General features: G+C 42.2%; 1 protein-coding gene and 1 long non-coding RNA gene across 12 annotated transcripts in view; one reads left to right on the top strand and one right to left on the bottom strand.

The window, feature by feature from the left end:
- Window positions 1-26,103, bottom strand: part of dab1a (DAB adaptor protein 1a) — a 260,379-nt gene that overhangs the window by 44,191 nt on the left and 190,085 nt on the right. The gene's annotated exons all lie outside the window — the stretch shown is intronic.
- LOC114151160 (uncharacterized) lies at window positions 5,597-6,083 on the top strand. The gene is made up of 2 exons (XR_003596891.1): window positions 5,597-5,736; window positions 5,767-6,083. It is a non-coding gene; the product is annotated as an uncharacterized LOC114151160 (long non-coding RNA).

Raw genomic sequence — 26,103 nt, 5'->3', positions numbered from 1 at the left:
CTCCTGTGCTCCCTCTCGCACACACAATACAAGACGCGGGCAGAGCAGCTTCTCATAAGGCTAAACTCTCGCTCCCTTTGTGTCACGGTGTCACCATTCTTCTTCAGACCGTTTTTCAGCCTCCAAGATGCCGCGGGTGAGCAGTTCATCAACGCTTTTCCCATCCGGAGGAGCACCAGCGAGTCTCCCGGTCGACTCCTCGTCGCGTGTCGTGTGCATGCGGCGCGGGGAAAAGGAGTGTGAGGGCAAGAGCGAGAGGTGTAATGATAATGCAGCAAATTCAGATAATATATAGAGGCATTAGTTCTGTACTCTGTATGAGTCATGCTGATGCATGACTCTTTGGAAGGTCAGACTCGGAGTGATGGAGAGGTCCCACTCCTCCTTTTCTCACTCTTTTACACTCCCTCCACTCACACAAACCCGGGGAGAGGGGGAGGGACGGGGATGTCACGTTTCACAGCGCTACTTAATCATAGTTGCCCACCGCTAATCTATTTTATGTCTGTGTTACTTGCTTACTTATGCAACTTTAAATCTGCATCAACATCACATTATGTGAATCATATTTACAGCAATTTGTGTGTGTGAACAATGGGTGGGCATTTATCTCATCGTTTGTCATTTATTGTGATAAATTTCATATCAGGATAAGAATTTTGACTCATTGTTATCACGATAAATTCCAATTAACGATGTTAACCACCCAAATCTCTCCACATTGGATTACTAGTTTCACTATTTTCTCCACTGTTTACTCAATAAAAGCATCAATAAATATCAATAAATTTAGAAAATATGCAGCTTAGTGATACAAATCACACTTCTTAAAGAAGAGTTTTAGTATTTGTGTTTGTGGGGATTATGACTGTCATGCAGTCAAAGCCATACAGTTATCTGTAAAGTATTTTTTAAAATCGTTTTTTAAGTCTGTATTGCCCAAAGCCACTGTGATCAATATTCAGAAATCCAGTCTTTACACCGCTACCAAGAAGAAGAACCAACAATTCACACTACCAAAAACACTCTTCAGTGTGGGAGTTGTTCCTGAACAAAAATGACTCAAAAATAGCTATTTTTGTTTGCTGGTGAACTGTCTAAATAGAAGTGATTTAAGTCAGAATCTGTTTAAAAGGAAACTGTATTTTATACTGAATAATGTCGGCTCTTAACTGGGGATGCTGCATTGGCCTAAATCCAACTATACTAGATACAATGAAGACTGAATTCACTACAGCAAATTTGTTTGTGTTTTATCCGTCCGAGCTTTAAACTTCTTTATCTTAATTGAACATGTTGGTGCATTTTGAAATGTTTGCATTGTTTAGGAAATCTCACAAGCAAGGATAAACGCTCTGCAAATGCTTCTCTTTTAGTCATGCTAACTGTGCTAATCACTAAAATGAAATCAACTTTTACTGTGACATTTTTTGAGTTATGTGGTTTCAGGAACTGACGGTCTGACGGGACAACTCTCAACCCCTTTTCCCCAACTGCCCGACTGCTCTAAGACCTCTGAAGGGGTTAAAGAGAAATCTGAATCGCCCAAGGTCAATCCTCTCTAAAAGATTAGAGACCGGAAGTTAAACACAAAATTCTGATCGGTGCATCTCTATTTAAAATCTTTTGTCTCATATAATACTTGTAAAGGAAACAGTTTTCCCCATTGATAAAAAAGAAAATCCTACACACAGACACTGTGTATGAACTCGCAGTGCTGACTCACTAAAGAGACAGACTCAGCCACAGCCATACTTTGAGTAATTCATCACTGCCTCAAAACCCTAAGAGACAAAACAGCTAAAGAATTTCTGCCCTTGTTTTGTAGAGAACGACTCGTTCAGATGTGTCGCCTCAGTGGGGATTCAGATGAATGGAGGCGTTTTAATCACGAGGCTGGTCTGCTTTCATTTCATTTAAAAATGCCCCGCAAACTGACAAGTTTGGGAAATGTACTCAACAACCCTGTTGAATGTTAACACAACGATGCTACAACAGCTCCTCCAAACTCGTCCTTTCTTCTCGTGGAATCAACAACATGAAATGTGTTCCTGCTACAAAAGTCTTAAGATGCCAATTCATAATTCCTTTACATTAAAACGTGACACATTTCTGAGTAGCTGGGTGCTCTTAATCCATGTGCTTGAAAACTGATTTGGAAAGATTTATCAAACATATGTGGAAATGTAATGCTTCATGTTGAATATTAAGGTTTCATTACCCCCAAAACAGCAAATACGACACTTTTTTTAAAACAGATTTTGCTTATATTGCGTTACCACAACTGTGTTTTGTTGAGGTTATAGTGAGTTTTAACTTATGTTGCCACTAAAACACTGTACTCCAGGAAAACGTTTATGAAAACATCAAAGACATCTGTCAAGGCAACATCATCAGCATGAATAATTAGCGTTGCAGTGTGTTGGTATATCACAACACACTGCGAAATCTAGTTTTGCATTTCAGTTATTTTTGAGCATTACATAAAACAAATTTCTCCCTATGTCATGGTTATAATATGTTCACAAATTTGAAACGCCTCAAGTAAGACACAGACCTGCTTCTGAAATTACTCTATTGAGCAAATAATATCTTTCTGTGGATTGCTAAACCTCAAATGAAGTATTTTGCTTATAATGAGGAAGAAAATCTACTTAAATTATAGAGCTTTGTAGGTCTAAATTGTGCAAAATTGCATTGTATTACTATAAATTTGCGAAAAAGTACATCTGCTGAAAACCGATGGAGGAAATGGAAAAAGGTGACTGGCTAGACCTCTGACTTGCAAATAATGTTGTAAAAAATGATGGTTAGAGTACCAGCGATATGTTATGGGGTTGGGTTGAGGCAGTAGCAAGTGTACAGCAAACAGAACACCAAACACCACAACACAGATCAAAGATCTACACTGAGTGAAAATATCCAGACGTATTAAAGCTCAACTGAGCAGCAGATGAAAACCAAACTGAAAAATAGGGGGAAAGCAACGGATGCACAGATCTATTGCAACAGCTGCAATAAATGGAGAAAATGGTTTTGCTTTGTAAATCCCCCCCTGGGTCTTTAATTTAAATGACTAAATTTATTGTTTTACAAAGTAAGCATAAAAACCGCATCCATTAATATTTACAGTTAGATTTGAACAAAAGACACATTTCTCCCTGTTTCTAGAATCCCACCGTGTGCAGGGAGCAGAGTTTATCTGTCACTTCAGGGGCATGGATCTGTGTGAGTGTTAAATAACACTAGATGTGTCCAGCTGCTTTTGTCTCAATGGAACAGCAGTTTTCATTTGAGTCTGACATTTAAGACCTGCTTGCTCCATCTGCATCCATCACCATTACCGCAGCTATACTTAGAGTCAAAGCGAGGCAGCGAGGTTGGAAAAGGCCAAGAGAGGAAGGGGAGAAAGGCGGGGAGAGTTCGGGGTTATTTCTCCTGCTGAGTGGTTTATATTATTACCTTTTGGAAGCATCTTCCATGAAAGACCTCCCCATGTGTCTGTGTGTGTCTGCGTCAGCGGGTGTGTGAATGTGTGTTTCAGGCAGGGGGAGCCATTCGGTCTGCTGTAATTAAATGTCTGGTATTGCTGTGACCCCACTGAGCTTCAAACACAACTAATGAAAGAATCTTTCGTTTCATCTGTCATGCTGTTCCACACACACACACACACACACACGCACACACACGCAGAGGAACACGAGCAGCATAGTGTCACTTACTACCATGCTCACCCAGACATGTGTGGCAGCATGTATGCAGCGATCATAACTAGTTTGCCATAGAGATGAAAGAATCTTGTGCAGCATCAATCTCAGTAACTTCACAGGTGAACACACATGCTAATACACAGAGAGACTACTAACATCAGAGTCGGAGTAAAGCATGGGCCGCTATGAGATTCTCCCAATATGGTAAGCTTGAGTAAAATTTACATGGAAATCAAATAAAATGTAAAATGAGCTACTTGGTTTAATTTAACACAGAGTAGCAACAAATAATCCTACTGCTGCAAAAATAATAAATCATACTGCAAAGTGGAGGTCAAACACTTCAAAACAGTGTTATCTTCATATTTCAGTGGTGTACTTTGATGGCTATGGGCTTACCCCAATGACAAACATCCAAAATTCAGATTTTCTGATGATTTTAAAATTACATGAACCAACTGAATGTGATTTTAACACATAAATCTTATCTTACAACCTAATCATGCAGAGGGAAGATTCATGACTTCATGTTTTTGCAACAGATAGTCAGGCATCTATTAAGTCTAAAAGTCAGTGCAGAGATATGCCAAGACATTCATGATTCCCTCCATGAAGAGATTTGGTACGTGCACACACTGCCAAAAGAACCACTACCTGTTTTAATGACTGTATCGCTATGCTTGGGTGGCCAGCACACATGCCTGACCTAAACTCCAAAGATAAAAGGAGGATTGCTAAGAAGATGATGAACCAGGTTGATATTTCTGTATTAGAAATCCTTTTTTTGTTACTTTGTTGTTAAAACACTTGAAATATATAATTCTGTGAGGATCTATAAGGCAATTGAGTTTTAACACTATAATCTGAAATACTGAAATACATTTTTGATATACTGAGATGCACTCAAACTTCCAAACAACTCTATTGGTGTTTCTTGTAAGCAAAGGAAAAGTGTGGCCTGTTGTTTCCCTGGTGCAGCAACAGGTGAAAAGTGGTGGCACTATATTAATCCATGCGTCATCCAACATGGAGAAAACAGATGTAAGCACATTTAAACTTTTTTTTTTTAATTGCTCTGCTTTGATACCAGTGGGTAGAATGAGTGGCATGTAGCTATTTAAGCTAAATTCCCTCATCAGTGTGTGCAGGGCCGTGCAGAGACCTTTGGAGGGGCAGGAGCTCAAAGTTGAAAAAGGGCACATAGAACAAGATCTTAAAACACCAAACAACAACATAGCAACAACCCATACTAATCATGAATCATGATCCTAATTGTAAGACAGACCATAAATTTAAACCTGTAGCATTCATTTATAGAGAATGACAATGTTATTAAATTTTACTTAATGCATTCAGCTGAGACAAATAAAGTACATTTAGGATTTATTAAGGAAGTTTACTTTGTTAAAGTTTCAAGAATCATCTTGATAGTTTGATTGTTGTGTTACCATGGCTACAATATGGTGTAATCTTTGTGTTTGAGTTGGGTTTGTTCACAAATACATCACAGCAAATAACCAATAATCAGTGATTGATTTTAAACTCGGCCAATAAACCTGGTCTCCCTCTCACAGATTCACCTTATCGATATTTAAACATGTTAGCGATGCTGAGGTTCTTAGTAGGAAAAGTTTCGGGGGCCGGGTGGTTCTGTCTAAGGCCCCATATTACCTTGGTCTGGCCCTGCATGAAGAGCTGCTAAGATGCGCATCTCTGGAATCTACCTGGAATCTACCTGGAATCCCCCGGTGGCCCCTATGTCAGTCCCCCGATGCTTTGGAGACATTTTGGTTCATTTCATTGTGGCATGTTTGGCTTTTTGCTGTGGTTCTAATTATTGCTACAGTTTTTTCTCTGATGTTTATTTAGTGAACTCTAAATGCTCTGGGCCAAATCTTCCTTTAACACTTGAGGTTCTGCAATAACTTCTATTTACAGCCGCGAACCTCCAGCCCAGATCCCGTCAGCAGCGGCTTTAATCCGCCTGGTAGAAACGTTAAGGAGAATCAGAGCAAACAGTCAGCAGGTGGTACCGGGTGGTACCAGGTGGTACCAGGTGGTACCGGGGCTTTGAGCTGCGTTGCGACTCGCGGTGACAATCACAGTACCGTGTCTTATATCAGGATGTCTGATATAAAGACAGATATTCTTTATATCTGTCAGTGGACCGACTCAAGCTGCCTGTAGTGAACCGGGCCTTTAGCAGAATGATGAAGTTAAAGTCAGAAGTTTCTCTGCAGCCGAAGCATTTCTGTGTTTAGGGGCGAGGCAGGTTTTGTCTCGCTATTGCAAGGACAATTATAAAAATATAAATAGAAACAGTTTTTCTAACGTCAACATCAGACCTACGTTTTTATTCACAAACCGTTTTTAAAAAATATATTATTGCCCATAATTTGAGAGTTAGAGGACACAGATCTGCTCCCCTCCTCCTCACCATGGAACCGGTGTGCTCCATGGTGAGATAGCACTTGGTATGCAGAGTTATTTCATAACTGTCTGTCTGTTGCAACAAGCAGAGAGGGAGGGACGGACATAAAGCCTAGAGCAAGGATGGAGAAGGGGGGATAGAACGTGATGGATGGATGAATGAGCCAAGCCCCCATTGGATAAATGTCAGTCAGGATTAAAGCATTATGACAGGCAGAACTCGACCAGCTCGCTTTAGCGTGCGCACGCAAACACACAGGTGATAGACGGCAGGTGACTGCTGGTACCACGCACTGAGCCCTTAAGGAAAGCCCCCAGCATTGCCCCTGGCAACTGTAGCCTTCTGCCTCCTGCGTGCCCCTCCATCACTCTCTCCCAACTGATTCTCCTTTTTCACCGCCATCTACTACACTAAAAAAGGGTTACATTTCAATTACGCATTCTGGGTATTTACATCTCTCTATCAGCAGGTTTTGCAGACCATATCTACCATTTCTTTTCATTATTGCAGTTTGGGAAGGGCAAGATAAGAGCAGTCAGATTAAATGCCCCGAGAGCTGGATCTAAAGAAGAGAAAAAACTTCTTATGATCTCTTGTAACAATCTAAAGCATTTTGTAAAGTTTTTGTGTGATTTATTCAAAGGTATTTTTAGTAAAGCTGATTTCAAAAGTAAAGAAAATTCTACCATTTAACTTATTCAAGCGCCAAAAAACACAGTAAGAGAGAAGTTTTCTTCATGTCAGAAAGTTTGAAGGTTTTAAAGAAAGGTTTATTCCATAAATTACTTTATAGAGATCTGATGCTAAACTCCTGTGCACAATCTTGACTTTCCAGTTTGTGTCAGGGAAGTTGCTGGGAAGATGTTTGCTTTCCCTCAGAAATAACGTCAGATATTTTGCACGTACCACCGACGGTGCATCTCGGTTTGTTTCCAACAGGCCTAACTTGTTTGTGGTGGCTGTTTGTTTCACTGCGTTCCAGATGAAAAAGCTCCCAGAGGCTCCTTAACTACAGCTGGGATGGTTCCCAACACACACTCAACAGCACATGAGGGAACTCTCCAATTAATCCTGCCTCTAAACCCTACTGCTGTGTGTGGGTGCGTATCTTTCTTTACCTGTCAGAAGCTTGTTCAAAGGAAGCACACTCTGGTACTATCCCTCACACAGACACATTTGAACCCACAAAACAGCATGTGTTAAGAAAACATGTTGCTGCTTCTGCTTGATTCTCTCTGCAGTGACTGGATGCACGCGCTGCAGAAGCGTAACCACAGTTGTCAAAGTGAAACATGGCTTGTCTTTGCATCAAAGTAAAGTTAACCTTACTAGAGTTTTTTTTTTTTACTACTTATTTTATTTTTCCAATGACCAATTTATTACTTAAATTGGTCATTTAAGTAACCAATTACTTAATTGGTTAAGTAATTAAGTAATTACTTAACCAATTAAGTTAAGACATAAATATTCATCCATCCATCCATCCATCCATCTTCTTCCGCTTATCCGAGGTCGGGTCGCGGGGGTAGCAGCTTCAGAAGGGAGGCCCAGACTTCCCTCTCCCCAGCCACTTCTTCCAGCTCCTCCGGGGGAATCCCGAGGCGTTCCCAGGCCAGCCGAGAGACATAGTCCCTCCAGCGTGTCCTGGGTCTTCCCCGGGCCTCCTCCCGGTGGGACGTGCCCGGAACACCTCACCAGGGAGGCGTCCAGGAGGCATCCTGACCAGATGCCCAAGCCACCTCAACTGGCTCCTCTCGATGTGAAGGAGCAGCGGCTCTACTCTGAGTCCCTCCCGGATGACTGAGCTTCTCACCCTATCTCTAAGGGAGAGCCCAGCCACCCTACGGAGAAAACCCATTTCGGCCGCTTGTATCCGCGATCTCGTTCTTTCGGTCATGACCCAAAGCTCATGACCATAGATGAGGGTGGGAACGTAGATCGACCGGTAAATCGAGAGCTTCGCTTTTTGGCTCAGCTCTCTCTTCACCACGACGGACCGGTACAGCGCCCGCTTGACAGCAGACGCTGCGCCAATCCGCCTGTCAATCTCCCGCTCCCTTCTTCCCCCATTCGTGAACAAGATCCCGAGATACTTAAACTCCTCCACTTGGGGCAGGACACCCCCCCTGACCCGGAGAAGGCACTCTACCCTTTTCCGGCTCAAGACCATGGCCTCGGATTTGGAGGCACTGATCCCCATCCCGGCCGCTTCACACTCGGCTGCGAACCGATCCAGCGAGAGCTGCAGATCACGATCTGATGAAGCCAAAAGGACCACATCGTCTGCGAAAAGCAGAGATGAGATCCTGAGGCCACCAAATCGGATCCCCTCAACACCTTGGCTGCGCCTAGAAATTCTGTCCATGAAAGTGATGAACAGAATCGGTGACAAAGGGCAGCCCTGGCGGAGTCCAACTCTCACCGGAAACGAGCCCGACTTACTGCCGGCAATGCGGACCAGACTCTGACACCGGTCATACAGGGACCTGACAGCCCGTATCAAAGGGCCCGGTACCCCATACTCCCGGAGAACCCCCCACAGGGCTCCCCGAGGGACACGGTCGAACGCCTTCTCCAAGTCCACAAAACACATGTAGACTGGTTGGGCGAACTCCCATGCACCCTCCAGGACCCTGCTGAGGGTGTAGAGCTGGTCCAGTGTTCCACGACCAGGACGAAAACCACACTGCTCTTCCTGAATCCGAGGTTCGACTATCCGACGGACCCTCCTCTCCAGGACCCCTGAATAGACCTTGCCAGGGAGGCTTAAGAGTGTGACCCCTCTATAATTGGAGCACACCCTCCGGTCCCCCTTTTTGAACAGGGGGACCACCACCCCAGTCTGCCAATCCAGGGGAACTGCCCCCGATGTCCATGCGATATTGCAGAGTCGCGTCAACCAACACAACCCTACAACATCCAGAGCCTTAAGGAACTCCGGGCGGATCTCATCCACCCCCGGGGCCTTGCCACCGCGGAGCTTTTTAACCACCTCGGCGACCTCGCCCCCAGAGATTGGAGAGCCCAACCCAGAGTCCCCAGGCTCCGCTTCCTCAGTGGAAGGCATGTTGGTGGGATTGAGGAGGTCTTCGAAGTACTCTGCCCACCGGCCCACAACGTCCCGAGTAGAGGTCAGCAGCACACCATCCCCACTATAAACAGTGTTGGTGCTGCACCGCTTCCCCCCCCTGAGACGCCGGATGGTGGACCAGAATCGCCTCGAAGCCGTGCGGAAGTCTTTCTCCATGGCCTCTCCAAACTCCTCCCACACCCGAGTTTTTGCCTCAGCAACCGCCCGAGCCGCATGCCGCTTCGCCCGCCGGTACCCATCAGCTGCTTCCGGAGTCCCACAGGCCAAAAAGGCTCGATAGGACTCCTTCTTCAGCCTGACGGCATCCCTCACCGAAGGTGTCCACCAACGGGTTCGAGGGTTGCCGCCGCGACAGGCACCGACAACCTTGCGGCCACAGCTCCGATCGGCCGCCTCGACAATGGAGGCACGGAACACGGTCCACTCAGACTCCATGTCCCCCACCTCCCCCGGGACGTGTTCGAAGTTTTGCCGGAGATGGGAGTTAAAGCTCCGTCTCACAGGGGATTCCGCCAGACGTTCCCAGCAGACCCTCACAACACGTTTGGGCCTGCCAGGTCTGACCGGCTTTCGCCCCCGCCACCGGAGCCAACTCACCACCAGGTAGTGGTCAGTGGACAGCTCCGCACCTCTCTTCACCCGAGTGTCCAAGACATACGGCCGCAGATCCGATGAAACGATGACAAAGTCGATCATCGAACTGCGGCCTAGGGTGTCCTGGTGCCAAGTGCACATATGGACACCCTTATGCTTGAACATGGTGTTCGTTATGGACAATCCATGGCGAGCACAGAAGTCCAGCAACAGAACACCGCTCGAGTTCAGGTCGGGTGGGCCGTTCCTCCCAACCACGCCCCTCCAGGTCTCACTGTCGTTGCCCACGTGAGCGTTGAAGTCCCCCAGCAGAACAAGGGAGTCCCCAGGAGGAGCACTCTCCAGTACCCCCTCTAAGGACTCCAAAAAGGGTGGGTAATCTGAACTGTCGTTCGGCCCGTAAGCACAAACGACAGTCAGAACCCGTCCCCCCACCCGTAGGCGGAGGGATCCTACCCTCTCGTTCACCGGGGTAAACCCCAACGTACAGGCGCCGAGATGGGGAGCAACAAGTATGCCCACTCCTGCCCGACGTCTCTCTCCCTGGGCAACTCCAGAGTGGAAGTATGTCCAGCCCCTCTCAAGGAGACTGGTTCCAGAACCAGAGCCATGCGTCGAGGTGAGACCGACTATTTCTAGCCGGAACCTCTCGACCTCACGCACTAGCTCCGGCTCCTTCCCCACCAGAGAGGTGACATTCCACGTCCCAAGAGCCAGTTTCTGCAACCGAGGATCGGACCGCCAGGGTCCCCTCCCTTGGCCGCCACCCATCACACAGTGCACCCGACCCCTTTGGCCCCTCGCACGGGTGGGGGGGCCCATGTTTCCTCTTCGGGCTGAGCCCGGCCGGGCTCCATGGGTAAAAGCCCGGCCACCAGACGCTCGCCATCGTGCCCCCCCTCCAGGCCTGGCTCCAGAGTGGGGCCCCGGTGACCCGCGTCCGGGCGAGGGAACACCAAGTCCAAGGTTTTCCTTCATCATTGGGGTCTTCGGGCTGCACTTTGTCTGGTCCCTCACCTAGGACCTGTCTGCCTTGGGTGACCCTACCAGGGGCATGAAGCCCCAGACAGCATAGCTCCTAGGATCATTGGGGCACTCAAACCCCTCCACCACGATAAGGTGGCAGCCCATGGAGGAGGGCTCCATGGGCTGCCATAAATATTCAATTAACCCTAAAACTATTACAATTAGAATGATGGTTTTGAATTTTTACATCCATGTTTTAATGCATATCCAATATATAACCAACTAACATCCTAGAGAGAAGCCCAGTTCTCTCTATTATAATAAATATATATTTTGTAGCTTCAAGTTGCTGAAGCTGCATATGCAAAGTAGGGAGAATTGCTAGTAAGGAATATCCAAAGCATTTTTAAATCATCAAAATCCCTCACTTTTTTAATTATTATTTTTATTATTATTTTTGCTGGAAGTTTAAAAAAAATCATACATTTTCAGGTGCACAGTTTGCAAATCTGTATTATAGATTATTTTGTCAATCTGGCTGTTGCATAACAATCTTAATGTTTTTCACCTTTTGCAATAAAGCTAATGTTGACATAAAAACCATATTGACAGCTGCACTGTTTTTCCACAGTTGTTTTGCTCGTTGTGCTTACACATCCCCACTGTCAAGAAGAGAGCAGCTGAAACGTCATTTGATAAATTTTACGACATTCAAAGCAATGCGCTGAGTTACAAAAATAAAAGAATGACAGTTTCCACAACCGGAACTCCACTGACGATCAAATCATCAATGACTCAGATCAAAACATAGAAAAAAAAGCTAATTTTAACTCAGCACTTCATCAACATCAGACATATGTGAGGAAATAAATGATAAAGCTATGCTCCTTTCAGCTGTAGTTGGCTTCCCAGTCTCACTAAATACACATTTTGAATATTGAAATGTTAAATGCAGATCCATATAATTCTTAAAGAACAAAAAATGATAATATATGAAGAATGCCAGCTTTGTTATTCTCAATACTTCTTGTGTACATTTATTAAAAGGTTTGCCATACACTGTTCATCGACTAATAAAGCTTTAAAGGTACACAGTGGAGAGGCAGGAAACAGGAAACTCTATGCACGTGTTAAAATATATATGCATAATTTTTTACATTAATAAGCCAAAAATCTTCCAATATTTGTATGATAATTGCAAATAATCTGCCTGTCGTCTGCAAAGAAAGGAACAGTAATGTTTCTTTTTAGATGCTTCTTTTACTAAAATGTTTTGATTAACACATGCTTTGGTTTTTTGTTTTGTATGTCTTCATTTTTACAAACCTGGACGGAAATGTTTACAGCTCAATACCATTAATATTAATGGTCTCACCAAAACTAAGGCAGGCAGAAAGCACAGATGTTTCCACAGAGTGCATCTTAGTTCAGTTTAAATCTTTGTCTCTCACTCTACTGACCTGCCCTGGAGCAGCTGAGCTTCCAGGTAGGAAGTGAAATATCTGTGTGCAGAGCAGGAGGAATTAAACCTGAGGTCACTTTGCAGAGCCACAAATCTGCACTCCAAGCTCCAAGTGGAATAAAATTATAGCACTATGGCTAATCTGAATAAATAATGGCTTTGCCTTTGTGTCTTTTGAAACACATAAATACATAAGCACTGTTTTCTAAATTGCAAAAACACCAGAATGCACATTTAATTCAGACGCTAAAAGCGGATCTACAGGATGTATTAATGTGTCTGAAGGCGTGTGGAGGTGCAGGGGTGTGAGTGTGCCTATTGTGCTTTAACGTGACCTTAAATTATGAAAAGCATATGAAAACATTTAATAATTGTTGGATAAATTGTATTTTTAGTAATTATCAAATATTCGTTGTATCATGTAGCTTTGTAGTAACATTTAGATAATGTTTAATTATATGCTTTTTCTCTTTTTCCTCTATTCTAAGTAATGTCTCTGTGTGTTGAATAATTATGATTCCTTCCTGTGACCTCTTTGAGAAAGAGAGCAGTGAAGCCTTCATGGAGATAGCGGAGACAACTCTGTCTGCTCTCCTGTGGTACTCGACGCCGTGTCTGGTACTCGACTGGAGCAGAAAGATTTAGAGTGTAGATAACATGTGTCTAATAGTAAATGTCATTAGCGCTGCAACAATGTGATAAATTGTTTTCCCCTCCCTTTGAGAGTTAAAGCGCTCAGTGTAAGAGGGTCCCCTAAAAAAGCAATAAAATAGAGGGAGCGGGAGATGTGTTTTCAGAGCGGTTGGAGATTTGTAACTGAAAGCATCTCTCTGTCTGCTCTCCTCGCGAGTACAAAAAGAATTTAACTCTCTTGTCTTTCCTGTGTTTTGTTTAATAGGTATTTAGACCTAACAATAATCTTCCTTTTACATCAAAGATTTGTCTTCGTCTCACACATTTACCTCCTCGCCTGCAGTTTTGACTGGGATAAAGAGGCCAGAGAAGTGAACCTGAGTTACATTACAGTCAATCTGTGTTATGAGGCCATTTTCTCTTTCTGAACACACAGGACAAATTTGAGCTGGAAAAAAAAATAAAATAAAATAAAGATCAGACGTACAGCACTGCACATTGCCATCCCACCCACTCTGAAACACCCACACTCTGAGTGAAGGTCACTTTAAAAAGCAGACAGAGAAAAACCCTCGACTTGATTGTACAGTCAGAGTTGGGAACACAGACAAGCCACTTCTGAGCCGCTTACTTGTACAGCAGATGAAACTTTTCATCTTTCATCTTATTTCAAAGACTTTCCAGTTATGGCAATTCTAAGACTTTACGGTGAACTGCTTTTATGTAAAAAAAAACCAAAAAAAACTGTTTTGTGTTTGGAGATCATTAGTGATATTCCTCTGTGGAGCTTGATGTATGTCTCTTATCTGTCTTCTAGTTTCTTCTTTAATTCCTCTTTGCTTAATTATATGATATTTTTTGAGTTTGGAAGTTCCAAGAAAGTTTTGTTATTTTTATAGTTTTTTTTAAATGTCACCCACATATTGTTATTTTTTCCATAACTTGTTAATCATTCACAATGCATCCATCCTTACACATCCATCTGTACATCCATCCATATCCAGCCCAGGCTTGTGGGAGGTTCTGAGCAGATTTTAATTTGGGGGCCTCTTTCTTTCAAGCCTGTCATTATTATTAAAGATTTAAGAAAACAAGTGTGGAGGTGCAAAATTGTTGTTGCTGTTTTTTTTTTCAAGAAATTGCAGGACAAAAACCTGTTACACTTCCTATACAGTCTCATAACAATTGGTGTGTGTGACATGTAACGTCGACCCAGACACACGAAACAGAAAGTAGAAAGTTAGCATTATAACAGGGTTGATTGAATATAACTTTTGAATTATGAAGGTATTGATACAACTGGTCTGTTCAGAAACATGGCACTGACAGTGTCCTGGTAAGGACACTGTCATATTCACGTCTAATGCCCTCAACCCTTTATTCTACATCACAGACTGGAGGAGTACCAAAATTATATCAGACACATCTGGATTCTACCATCAGTCGTACTTAAGAAAAAGTGAAATCAATCAATCAATCAAATTTTATTTGTATAGCACATTTCAGCAGCAAGACATTTCAAAGTGCTTTACATCATTACAAACACAGAAACACAATGCAATATAGAATCAATAATCAAAACAAAGCATTAAGTCAAGTTCCATCCATAAATTTGTAATTGATTATGTTTCAAATACAATTCTAAACAGGTGGGTTTTTAGTTGAGATTTAAAAGAAGTCAGTGTTTCAGCTGTTTTACAGTTTTCTGGAAGTTTGTTCCAAATTTGTGGTGCATAGATGCTGAAAGCTGCTTCTCCTCGTTTGGTTCTGGTTCTGGGGATGCAGAGCAGACCAGAACCGGAAGACCTGAGAGGTCTGGAAGGTTCATACAACAACAGCAGATCTTTAATGTATTGTGGTGCTAAGCCGTTCAGTGATTTATAAACTAACAACAGTATTTTAAAGTCTATTCTTTGAGCTACAGGGAGCCAGTGGAGGGACTTTAAAACTGGTGTTATGTGCTCTATCTTCCTGGTTTTAGTGAGAACGCGAGCAGCAGCATTCTGGATCAGCTGCAGCTGTTTGATTGATTTGTTGGACAGACCTGTGAAGACGCTGTTGCAATAATCAATACGACTGAAGATGAATGCATGGATGAGCTTCTCTAGATCTGGCTGAGACATCAGTCCTTTAATCCTGGAAATGTTCTTCAGGTGATAGAAGGCCGACTTTGTAACTGTCTTTATGTGGCTCTGGAGGTTCAGGTCAGAGTCCATCACTACTCCCAGGTTTCGGGCCTGATCGCTGGTTTTTAGTTGTAATAACTGAAGCTGTGCATTGACTCTAGATCGTTCCTCTTTAGGTCCAAAAATAATAACTTCAGTTTTGTTTCTGTTCAACTGGAGAAAGTTTTGGCACATCCACACATTTATCTGTTCTAAGCATCTGTTCAGTGATTGGATGGGGTCAAAGGTCACCTGGTGACATTGTAATGTAGAGCTGTGTGTCATCTGCATAGTTATGGTAGCTAATATTATTTCCTGTTGTAACCTGAGCTAGTGGGAGCATATAAATATTGAATAAAAGGGGCCCTAGGATTGAACCTTGGGGTACCCCACATGTGACCTTTGACCTCTTTGATGAAAAGTTCTCTATTGAAACAAAGAAATCCCTGTTCTTTATGTAGGATTTAAACCAGTTAAGCACTGGACCGGAGAGTCCGACCCAACTCTCCAGTCGATTCAGTAATATGTCATGGTCAACAGTGTCAAAAGCTGCACTGAGGTCCAACAGAACCAGCACTGTGGTTCTCCCACAGTCTGTATTTATATGGATGTCATTGAACACTTTTATGAGGGCGGTCTCCGTGCTGTGGTGAGCACGAAAACCAGACTGGAAGGAGTCAAAGAGGTTGGTTATCGTTAGGAAGCTAGTTAATTGTTTACACACAGCTTTTTCAATAACTTTGCTGATGAATGGGAGGTTGGAGATCGGCCTGTAATTCTGCATTAGTGATTTGTCCAGATTGTTCTTTTTTATAAGTGGTTTGATTACTGCTGTTTTCAGAGCCTGGGGGAAAACGCCTGATGAGAGCGATGAGTTTACTATTTGGATCAGATCAGCAGCAATAACAGGCAGGACGTTCTTAAAGAAATTTGTGGGTAAAACATCCAGACAGCAGGAACTGGAGCTTAGTTGACTTATAATTTCCTCTAAGGTTTTAAAATTAAGTAGTTGAAATTGGGTCATTTTTCCTGTATTTGTTTTGTTTGGGCACAGCATTGGTACTGACTTTATAGTGGATGTACAGATTAATCCTCTGATTTTTTGAATTTTCTCTGAAAAGAAGCTGGAAAACTGGTTGCAGGCGGCAATACATTGGAATTCAGGCGGTAACGTCACAGGAGGGTTTGTGATTCTGTCAACTGTTGCAAATAAAGCTCGAGCATTATTAATGTTTTTGTTTATGACATCTGCAAAGAAAGCCTCTCTTGCATGTTTTAGTGTTAGATGATAGTTACGTAGTCTTTCCTTATATATGTCACAATGAACGTGGAGTTGAGTTTTACGCCATTTTCGTTCTGCCCTACGGCAGAGTTGTCTTGCCGATCTAACTGTTTGTGCATTTCTCCATGGAGATTTCTTTTTACCAGACACAACCTTCATTTTAACTGGGGCAATGGAATCAATAATATCTGAAACTTTAGACTGAAAATCATTTACCAACTTATCTACATCATTACAACTTAAGGGTGAGGAAGAAGAGTAGATTTGATTAAAAGTTTCTGCTGTGTTTTCAGTGAGAGAACGTTATGTGATGGTTGCTGTTTGTCCAAGTGGGTTAAAAGATAAAGAGCTTTCAAAAATAACAGCGAAGTGATCTGACAGGGCGACATCAGTTACAGAGACATTGGAAATATTCACACCCTTACTGATAACCAGGTCCAGTGTGTGTCCTTGAGTGTGTGTTGCTTGTTTGACATGTTGTGTTAGACCAAAAGTCTCTAAAATATTAGCAAGCTTTTTTGCCCCTCTGTCTTGGGGGTTGTCAACATGAATGTTGAAATCACCAACAATTATTAAACAATCATAATCTATACATATGAGAGATAGAAGTTCATTCAAGTCAGTAAAGAAATTTTCCACAAAAGTTGGAGTTTTGTATAGAGTTACAGTCAAAGTTCGTTTGCGGCCTTTAACCTCAATTCCAAGATACTCAAAAGAGGTGAAGTGACCCAAAGAGATTTTACTACAATTTATGGTATTCTTAAATATTGAAGCCACGCCTCCTCCTTTTTTGTGTTTTCTATTCTCATTGAAGAAATTGTAGTTAGGAGGCGCAGATTCAATTAGTACGATCGATTCATTATTATCATTCAACCATGTTTCTGTCAGAAACATAACATCAATATTATGCTCAGTGATGAAATCATTAATTAATAGAGCTTTAGCACAGAGAGATCTGGTATTTAAAAGAGCTAGTTTAAGTGACTTGGAGGCCAAGAAATCTTCAGTCTGGGGTTCTTTTAGGCAGGGGAACAGTCTGATGTTTGAATTAGGTCCCCTATATTTTATGTTTCTGTTTCTTGTAAATTTTCTTGTAGTGATCTGGGCAGGTAATGTCCTGTTCTGCAGTGCCGAGGGGCCAGACACATTCTGGAGCAAGAAGGGTGTAAAGATAAAGTCTGGACCCCGGCCTCAGACCTCAGAAACGCAGAGTGATGGATCCTCTGGGACGTTAGAGTCAGGTGGCTTAAATGAAGTGAGGTCTGCTACGTGAGCACTAAGGAGTGACGTCCCAAGTACAACCTGTTGATTCATTCCATCTGTAAATTTAAGAAACTCCGGTCCAGAAGACATTTCTCCATGTGTATCTTGTGAATCCTGTGAATAAGTGGGTGAGCAGAGAGGGAGGGGAGAAGGAGGAAGGGAACCAGTCGCTCCGCCTCCAGTCGATGTATCAGCTGCTTTTGAAACTGTTTGTTCCTGATAAGGTTTCTTCCTAGTCAGAAATCCTTGAGCCTGTTCTTCTGAAGTGATGATCACGTTGCTGTCCTTGTTGATAAAATGAAAAAGATTTGCAGAGAGTAGCTTTATCCCATGTTTATTAAGATTGCGTCCGCTTCTTCCAAAAAGGTGAAAGCGCTGCCAATAGATCCAGAGGTTATCGATGAAGGTCACTGAGCTGGCAGAGCAGCTTTTAATCAGCCATTTGTTTATCATGTCCAGCCTGGAGTGTTTTTCGTCTCCCCATTGAGGTGATGGAATTGGACCACTGAGAAATAACTTCATTTTTAACTTTCCCATAGTGTTCAGTAGAATATTAAAGTCCTTTTTCAGAATCTCAGATTTCTGCTTTGCCATATCGTTGGCTCCAACATGCACAACTAAGGACTCAATATCTGGCTGATCAGCGGTCAGCGAAAGAACTTTACGAGTTAAATCAGATACAGTGTCACCAGGAAAAGAAATCACTCTCGTTTTCTTGGGATTGCAAACGTGACTGATTCCATTTACTGCCTCATCTCCAACAATAAGCACTTTTGGCATACCTTTCGTTTTCCTGGTAGCCGCTTTGTCTTTAGGGGGTGGATGTGATGGTCTTGCCTCATTGTTGGTGTTTGAAAGCGAGGTTTCACTCAGAGGCTCAGGCTGGAGTACAGAAAATCTGTTTTTCAGTGGGATTCCCACAGAGTCAGAATGTTTTGAGGCCCGGGCTGGTCGCTCTGTCCTTGGGAGCGGGGTCGGTGGAACCGTTTTGGTTGCAGCTGCTTGTTTGTTTTTCTTTGGTGGAGCAGGTGTTGAGGTTGAAGGTGGGTTTCGGCTCAGAGCCGGCCACGCTGATTCGTCAAGGTGAGGGGTTCTCCCTGTCAGTCGCCTCATCGGATCTGCGGTGTGAGACATTTGCTTCGGCTTGGCACCCAGAGCGTTCCAGGGTGAGCTGCTTGATGCGAGGCGTACAACCTTTCCGTTGATTTGAGGAAGAGTTGTCTGATTTCCACAGTTAGCGTTGATTTCAAAGTTCACTTCCAGCTGTTTGATCTTCATTTCTATAGACTGAAGTCGTTGTATAATACTGCTAATGTCCTTGGGGTCGGCCGGAGGCATTTTGTCCTGATTCAACTTGGAGATGAAGAAAAGTAAGGTAAAAATAAAAGTAAGAAAAGCGCTTAATAGGACTGAACATTAATACCAGCTTTTCTAAATTCAGACATCTCACAGCTATCTCATAACTCTGAGCTGTTACAGATTCAGGAAGACTTTTTCCAAACACTTTGGACCACAGGCACAGGCGAGCGTCAATGAACTGATTTCTTTTTAATCGCAAGCCTTGAGATTTTGAATGCGATTTCTGCCAGTACTCCTGGCAGAAATCTTTACGGAAAGCCAGTGATGCTGAAATTTCCTAATGCTGTGTTGGATTTTGAGCCCAATGCACAAATCCCTAGGATGCAGAACGCAATGCAAAGTAATTAGTCTATTATGTTGAAAATGAAAGTGATTTCCAGTGGTAAGCATGTCTTGGAAGAGTTTGGTTGGGAGCGTGGTGGGGGATTGGAACGAGTTGTTTTACTTTCCATTATCTTCAGTAGGGAAACATGTCTTCAAATGCGCATTTTCAAGATACAAACAGGCTGGTTTCACTCCAAACCTTTTCAGCTGAGATCAGAGGTCCATACTCACCTAAAGGAGGTTTACCTTTTTTCCAGTTAACAACTGTGGTTTTATGCTCAGAGGAGCGAACTCTCACCCTGATCGCTTCATATCTATGAATTAATTCTCATCTAGTGAGCAAGGAAGCAGGATCTGATCAACACATAAAGCTTTAAACGTCTGATGCAGAAACACCTCTCCTGGCTGCGAGAATACTGACTGTATTGTCATCAAACCAGATCTGAGAGGAAGAGGTACAATGCGAATAAAAACACCAAGAATATGTTGAGGGAAAAAAAAAAATGAAACGATGCGTTACAAGTTCACATCCTGATTAGGAGTAAAGTCTAAATGAAGCGAAAAGCAGGAGGCATCCAAGTCCTGCTCTTATCTGGAGAAATGCAAGTCATCCAACACACACACACACATATTTTCTATAGGGAGACAAGGTGATTTAATCATCTCTTCTCCCTTTCATCTCATCTCAGCCTTTTCTATCTCCTCTTCATTTTAATATGAAACCAACAAAAGCTACGTTAGCGAGAGGCCAGCCTCAACCCTCTTGACTTTTTTTCATATCTTTTAGCCACTATCGCAGCGTCCCTCTGTCTTCTAAGGGCTCTTGGAGGTAAATCTCCCGTCTCACTGTTGCATTAGGTAATTGGACTCAGTAATGAAGGCGAACGTGCTGAGAAGATGTTTAGGTATTTGAAGAAAACCAAGCCTTTTGATTCTATGAACAGAAAAATGGCGACTGTGGTGTGTCTATGTGAGGATATGAAAACATTTATAGAAAAAGATGAAAGATTTTTTTTTTTTTTTAATGCATATGCACCTGGTTTAACACACCTGGTGTGCACATTCAATCACCCAATTAATTGAGTACATTTTGATAGATTACTAAAATATTCAATATCTAAAGCCGTACTCAGCTGAGTCTAAAAGGTTAAGTTTTTTCCAGATTAAGTCTGACTATGCCCATCTTGCAAATTTGTATTTAAATATTCAGATGAAAAGATGAAGCGGCACCCATAGGGACCGCAACAGTGTATGCTGCACACACACACCTAATCCCAGGGCTTTCTTTGTCTAGCTGTTCATTAACAGCAGCAAAAGAGAAACCTGTAGCTCTCCAAAGGCCCAACCATCATCAAAAGAAGAAGAAAAAGCCTCTCCTGCTCCGTCCCTCTCATCTTTCCCTTAATCTCCCAGCCCTGAGCAAAAAAACACATTTTTAGTCTAAAAGATATGTCTAACTAAAAACCTAAAGTGTCAGGCCTATTTGCTTCTTTAATCCACCTGTCTGGGTGAATGTGTGTTTGTGTGTCTGACTGTCAAACACTGCGACTTTCAAAGCATCAGCAAACACAGCTAACTCCTCAGCAGTCCTGCTTTCATGCCAGGCTGAGTACGTCAGAACAAAGTATTCTCTCATGTCTATCATCCCAGCCAAAACACAGAACTGGAAGTAACCGGAAGTAACTGGAAGTTGTCGTCTTTCCCTTCTCGGTCTCTTTGCGTTTCATCTTGAGTAATGCTCCTTCTCCCTTCATCTACTCAACAAGCTTCCTGGGAGAATGATGGAGCAAAGGAGGGCTGCTGAACATCATACAGCACAAAAACAAAGACGAAGCTCTGCCATCTGCCACAGGGTCTAACTCTTAGTCTTTTAGCAGGTACACCCCGACACACACACGCCCACACACACTACTTTCTTAAACTTATCTAAAATTGCTCCACTTTATGTTTAAGACAGCTTTGGCTTAGCATTTAGTGTTCCTACTTATGTTTGAAAACATGACATGAAAACATGAAGAAAACAGATGCATTTATTTTTTCATCTTTTTTGCATTGCATCTTTTCTGAGCTTTAGCTAAAGAAACAGGAAGAATAAAGTCAAGCATGAACAACAGCTAACTAAACAGAAAGGAAAACAAACTCAAATGGTGCCTTCAGGAACACTGAACGCGTAACACTGAACTCTTTCAAACAGATGACTGCAGAGATCGATTACAAATGCATAAAAACAAAACACTCACAGCCATTTGCTCAAAAAATATGTAACAATGGTTGTAAGAAAACAACAAAAAAGGACACAGATAGCAAAACGTTTCAATAATCAGGCATAAAATCATGACAACCTACCTAGTAGTGTCTTGGTTTTACCTGTTCTGCCTTTGAGTCATGGACCCCAGCAGAAACCTGAAGTCATAGTGTGTTATCTGGCACCAATATAATGTTATTATTACTCTTATAAGTTGTGAGGTGGCGTCTCTACACCATAGACCTGCTTCTGATCTGAGAAATTTCGAGGCAAATCCATAGAGAGCAAACTTTTCTACTCACGCTCTTGACTCGAATTACTCATTCATACACTGATACGCAAATCAGCAGGCAACCTGCACAACAACACATCAATATGGTGGATGAAGCTGAAATCAAACTCACAACCCTTCCACCAATAACTTCTTCAGTAGTCTGAGCTGTAGTAGCTTGTCTGCTGGATCCTACAACACAAGCCAAGACTTCAATCCCCACAATTATTGACGAGCTGGTTCTTTCCACAGAGACACCGACCAAAACAGAACAGGAACACAAGAGCTGCAGTTTAGGAGATTCTCTGACCAAGACGTCTGGCCGTCACAACTTGGCTCTTGTTCTTAACCTTTCCCCAACAATTTATAGGACAAAACTTCACTTTCTGCCTCATATAGGCAATCCATTGCATTTTTTTGTTCCTTTGCCACACGTAAACTATATTTTTTTAGCACTGTTGAGCTAAATTATGTTGTGAATTATTTGCTAGGGACATACAGTTATTGCCTTTTCCCTATTAGCTGAAGCTGTTCATTCACACATTTGTCAGAACAAGACAGTCAATGTATTATAATCTATAGAAAACCTTGATCCGCTATGAACAGCTACTTAATATGTGTATTAAAGTTGTCCTCTACCTGATCTTTTTTTAACATAACTATATTATAGCAGAACTATCGGCTGTAGAGCAGTGGGCGTAACGTAAAAAAAACTGCTGTAGTGGATTTGAGAAAATCCACATTCACAGCTGCAGTCAACTAAATCGACCAGACATCCTTTCTTATTCCACCTCCACCTCACAATACGTTTCTAATGTCTTAGAAAAGCGATTCATGTTTTTATATTGCAGGAGAACTGAGGTAAAAACCAGAAACATGCCTGCCTCAAACAAATAATAAATGCCCTTTCAGTACGCAGTCCTTCATCCAGCACAGCAGGGTCAGAGCCCCGGCCTCTAATAGAGGGGGTGTGTATGTGTGACATTGGGACATTTTCCCTTTGTGTAAATTATGAGCACGGAGGAAAAGTGTTGCTATGGAGACTGTAGTTAGTGATGCGGTGGGCAAAGCCACATCAACTAGTGTGTAGGGAGGATGGAGCTGAACATATTCTGTTTGACAGAGTACAGCCACACACATGGACTGTCCACACACTCAAAACACTTGAGTGTTCATGTTTAGAACAGAACAAAAACTGTTGCTCCTTTGTAGCAAAGGACCAAAGATAGTAATCTTTGCTACAAGATTGTAGCAAAGGAGCTGAAAAAGCATTTGCTGATATGTATTTCTGTGATCGGTTGCTTTTTTACCAGCTTTCCGGATTTCGAAATGAAACGTAGTCAGTCTGTTAATCTAAATACAATCATTTGTTGGCCACTTTCAAGTTACCAGAGAGCATCTCAGAAATGTTGGGATCGCAAAGTTTATCTTGTTCCTGAAAGTTTAGGAGTGGCCTCGCCCAATTCCTGAACTAAATGTCAGGAAGGGTCAGCTGAAGAGGGCTCTTCTCACAATTTGACTGATTAGGAGAAGTTTTGCAAGGTGCAGGCATAAATGTCGTAGAGTGGATTGCTGATGGACTCCTAAGAAAGAAGACTGAATGTCAATAATGAAGCAAAAACTGTGTTTTTAGTTTATGTAGGATCACATATTTCGATTTTTGAAAATTATTGAAATTTTTTATTACTACAGTCATAAAAAAACACACACAAAAAACCTTCTTCTGTCGTCCCACCACAAAAAAAACAGTGATGTAAAAAAAGAAAACTTTGATTGGGCTGGTAAATAACAAGACAGCAGATTGGATATATGGATAAGTAGATGAGAAAGACAGAGGAGAAAACATTCGGCAGAAGGAGCAGTAATCTCTAAAAATAGATTTTGAACTTGGAGATACACCTCTGGAAAGCAAGTGTCACAATCTGCTTGAGAGTTTATGTTTCATCTTCTGTCGCCGACTATCCACTGCTGGCCTCCACAACAATAATAACAACACACAACCAATTCAATTCAATCTCTGTCTGATTGGAGGGAGCGGATTTGATTTCCTCTCATGGCAAGCACACATCACACACGCACACACCCACCCACACCCTCACACTCACAAAATGCAGTTGTTTGCGCTCTAAGATTCCCTGGGGAAAGATATGGGAGTAAATGACTGCAGTGATTGTGCCAGATAGACTAGTTGTGTGCATAATATCCACACAAAGCAGATAATGTGTTTGCTAATCGCACACCAGAGACAAGCAAAGAGACGCTCGCACACAAACACAAAGGCTAACAGCTGCACAGCTATAACCTTTAACCACTCTTTTCACGCCGCTGACTGCCAGCTACTCTCCGGATCCACCCTCACACACGCACGCCAACACACGCACCCTTGGCTCGATCCCACTGTGGGAGAGTGGCGATGTTTTTTCCCAGAGTTGTGATGACAGTCGGCTGCATGTGCTGACAGCAGTGGAAGTTATTAGAACTTGTAATCACATTCGCTGTCACATCATGGAAGACAGACAGGCATCACTGAATGTTATATTTACACATTTACCGCTATTATAAATACACAGCGAGGTGAAAATTTCTCAGCTGATGAACATTTTTCTGTGATAAATCCCACACGCTTGCGCGGCATTCAAATGATTCAAATTAAATGTTGATTAGCTGCCAGAGTCGCTGCTTTGGATAGACTTGTCTAGCAATTAAAATTACACATTTTCCAACACTTGGTTCATGCGCGTTGCAATGTTGGGCAGTGATTAAGTTACTGGGTGTGTTCTAAAAGTAGTGCTGATATTTTTCTGAACGCCACCTTTTATAGCAGCATAATTCATTCCAGCGGTGCCTGATTGTGTTAAAACTAATATTTGTTTTTTGCGTGAAAAGGTTACCTTCAGTACAACTTTTCCTTTGCTGGTACTCCTGCTGTTTAGTGTTTCATTTTAATCAATTAGCCCAATTAGGTGTACTTGACTGCTTTGGAGTATAACCAGGATTAAACTGAAATTTAAGGGGCAGAATTTGAATGTGTCTACATGAATGGAAAGGTCGATTATATATTTCTGCACATGAACGTACCTGCCTTTTAAAGCATTGTGAGATTAACTTTTTTGTGAATTGGGGCTCTATAGACGAACTTCAATAGAGTTCAACTGTTTAATTTTCTTAGAGACCTGCTCACTGTTCATGATGGAACTAAAGAGTAATATATTTCAAAGTGTAAACAGCAACTTGTGATGTTGATGGATTACTGTGGACATGTTGAAAACTTCCATGTAATGACTGTCTCGACCTAAAGGTGCCATGTCTAAAGAACATATGTCACTGCTGAATAATTATTTCATGCTTCAAAATAAGTATGGACGCAGTTATCCTGTAAAACACGTCTTAATCGCATACTACATTATGCAGACACACCGTCTGCATTTGTGAAGATTGACTTCTCAGCATCCTGAAAATTTCAGGAGTTTCCAATCGTCTGTCAAATTTTAGGATTATTGAGCAAATCGGGTTTTTTTAACCACTTACATCGATTGTGTACCAAGTATTAAACATTTATTCACAGATCAAGTCTTAACGGTTGCTTAGAAAATAAAGTAACTTTCTTCCTGACATGGTAGTTTTACACGCTAAATCCTGATAAATTAACACTATACAAATCAGGGGTGCATTAAAGGCCACAAAAATACTTCAATGACACGGTAGAACTTGATATTTCTCAAAATGCACTTTATTTCTTCATATATGAATCAATGTAAAACATATTTTAACTACACCAACATAAAAAAAATTGCTAAAGCAGTATATCCTTTTTCAATAACCTGTTAATGATTAACACTACCTTAAGGTAAAGAGTTTGCTACAGTTTCTCTAAGTCTTGATACCTGTCCATTCAAGAGTGAAGAGAACAAAGCAGAGAAAAAATAGAAACCTTGAAAAGACTCTGAAATAAGCGGTGAAGGTAGCTGAACCCACAACGGGAAAACAAGCAGAAGCAGAGCTGACCGGATGTTGTCAGAGCTAAAATATGCCATCTCCTACTTTTTGCAAACCTTTGAAACAGCTGTAACGTTTGAAACTTAAATTGAGATTTAAGAATATGAAAAAAGAGAAAGGATTAGTTTCAAAGCCTTGCCATGTCTCCACATTAATAAGAGCCTATTGCCAAAGGAAAAAATCAACTCTTTTCAGTGGCAGTCAGGAGCTCTAACCTGCATCAACTCTAAATAAATAGTGTTGACATTTATTCTTCAGCTGTTACAGAACTGCACTGAATTAGAACAGTGTGAATAAACGCTGCTGACTCC

This window comes from Xiphophorus couchianus, chromosome 9, assembly GCF_001444195.1.
Source record: "Xiphophorus couchianus chromosome 9, X_couchianus-1.0, whole genome shotgun sequence".
Taxonomy (NCBI): Eukaryota; Metazoa; Chordata; class Actinopteri; order Cyprinodontiformes; family Poeciliidae; genus Xiphophorus; species Xiphophorus couchianus.
This window is presented reverse-complemented; position numbering and strand designations above follow the sequence as displayed.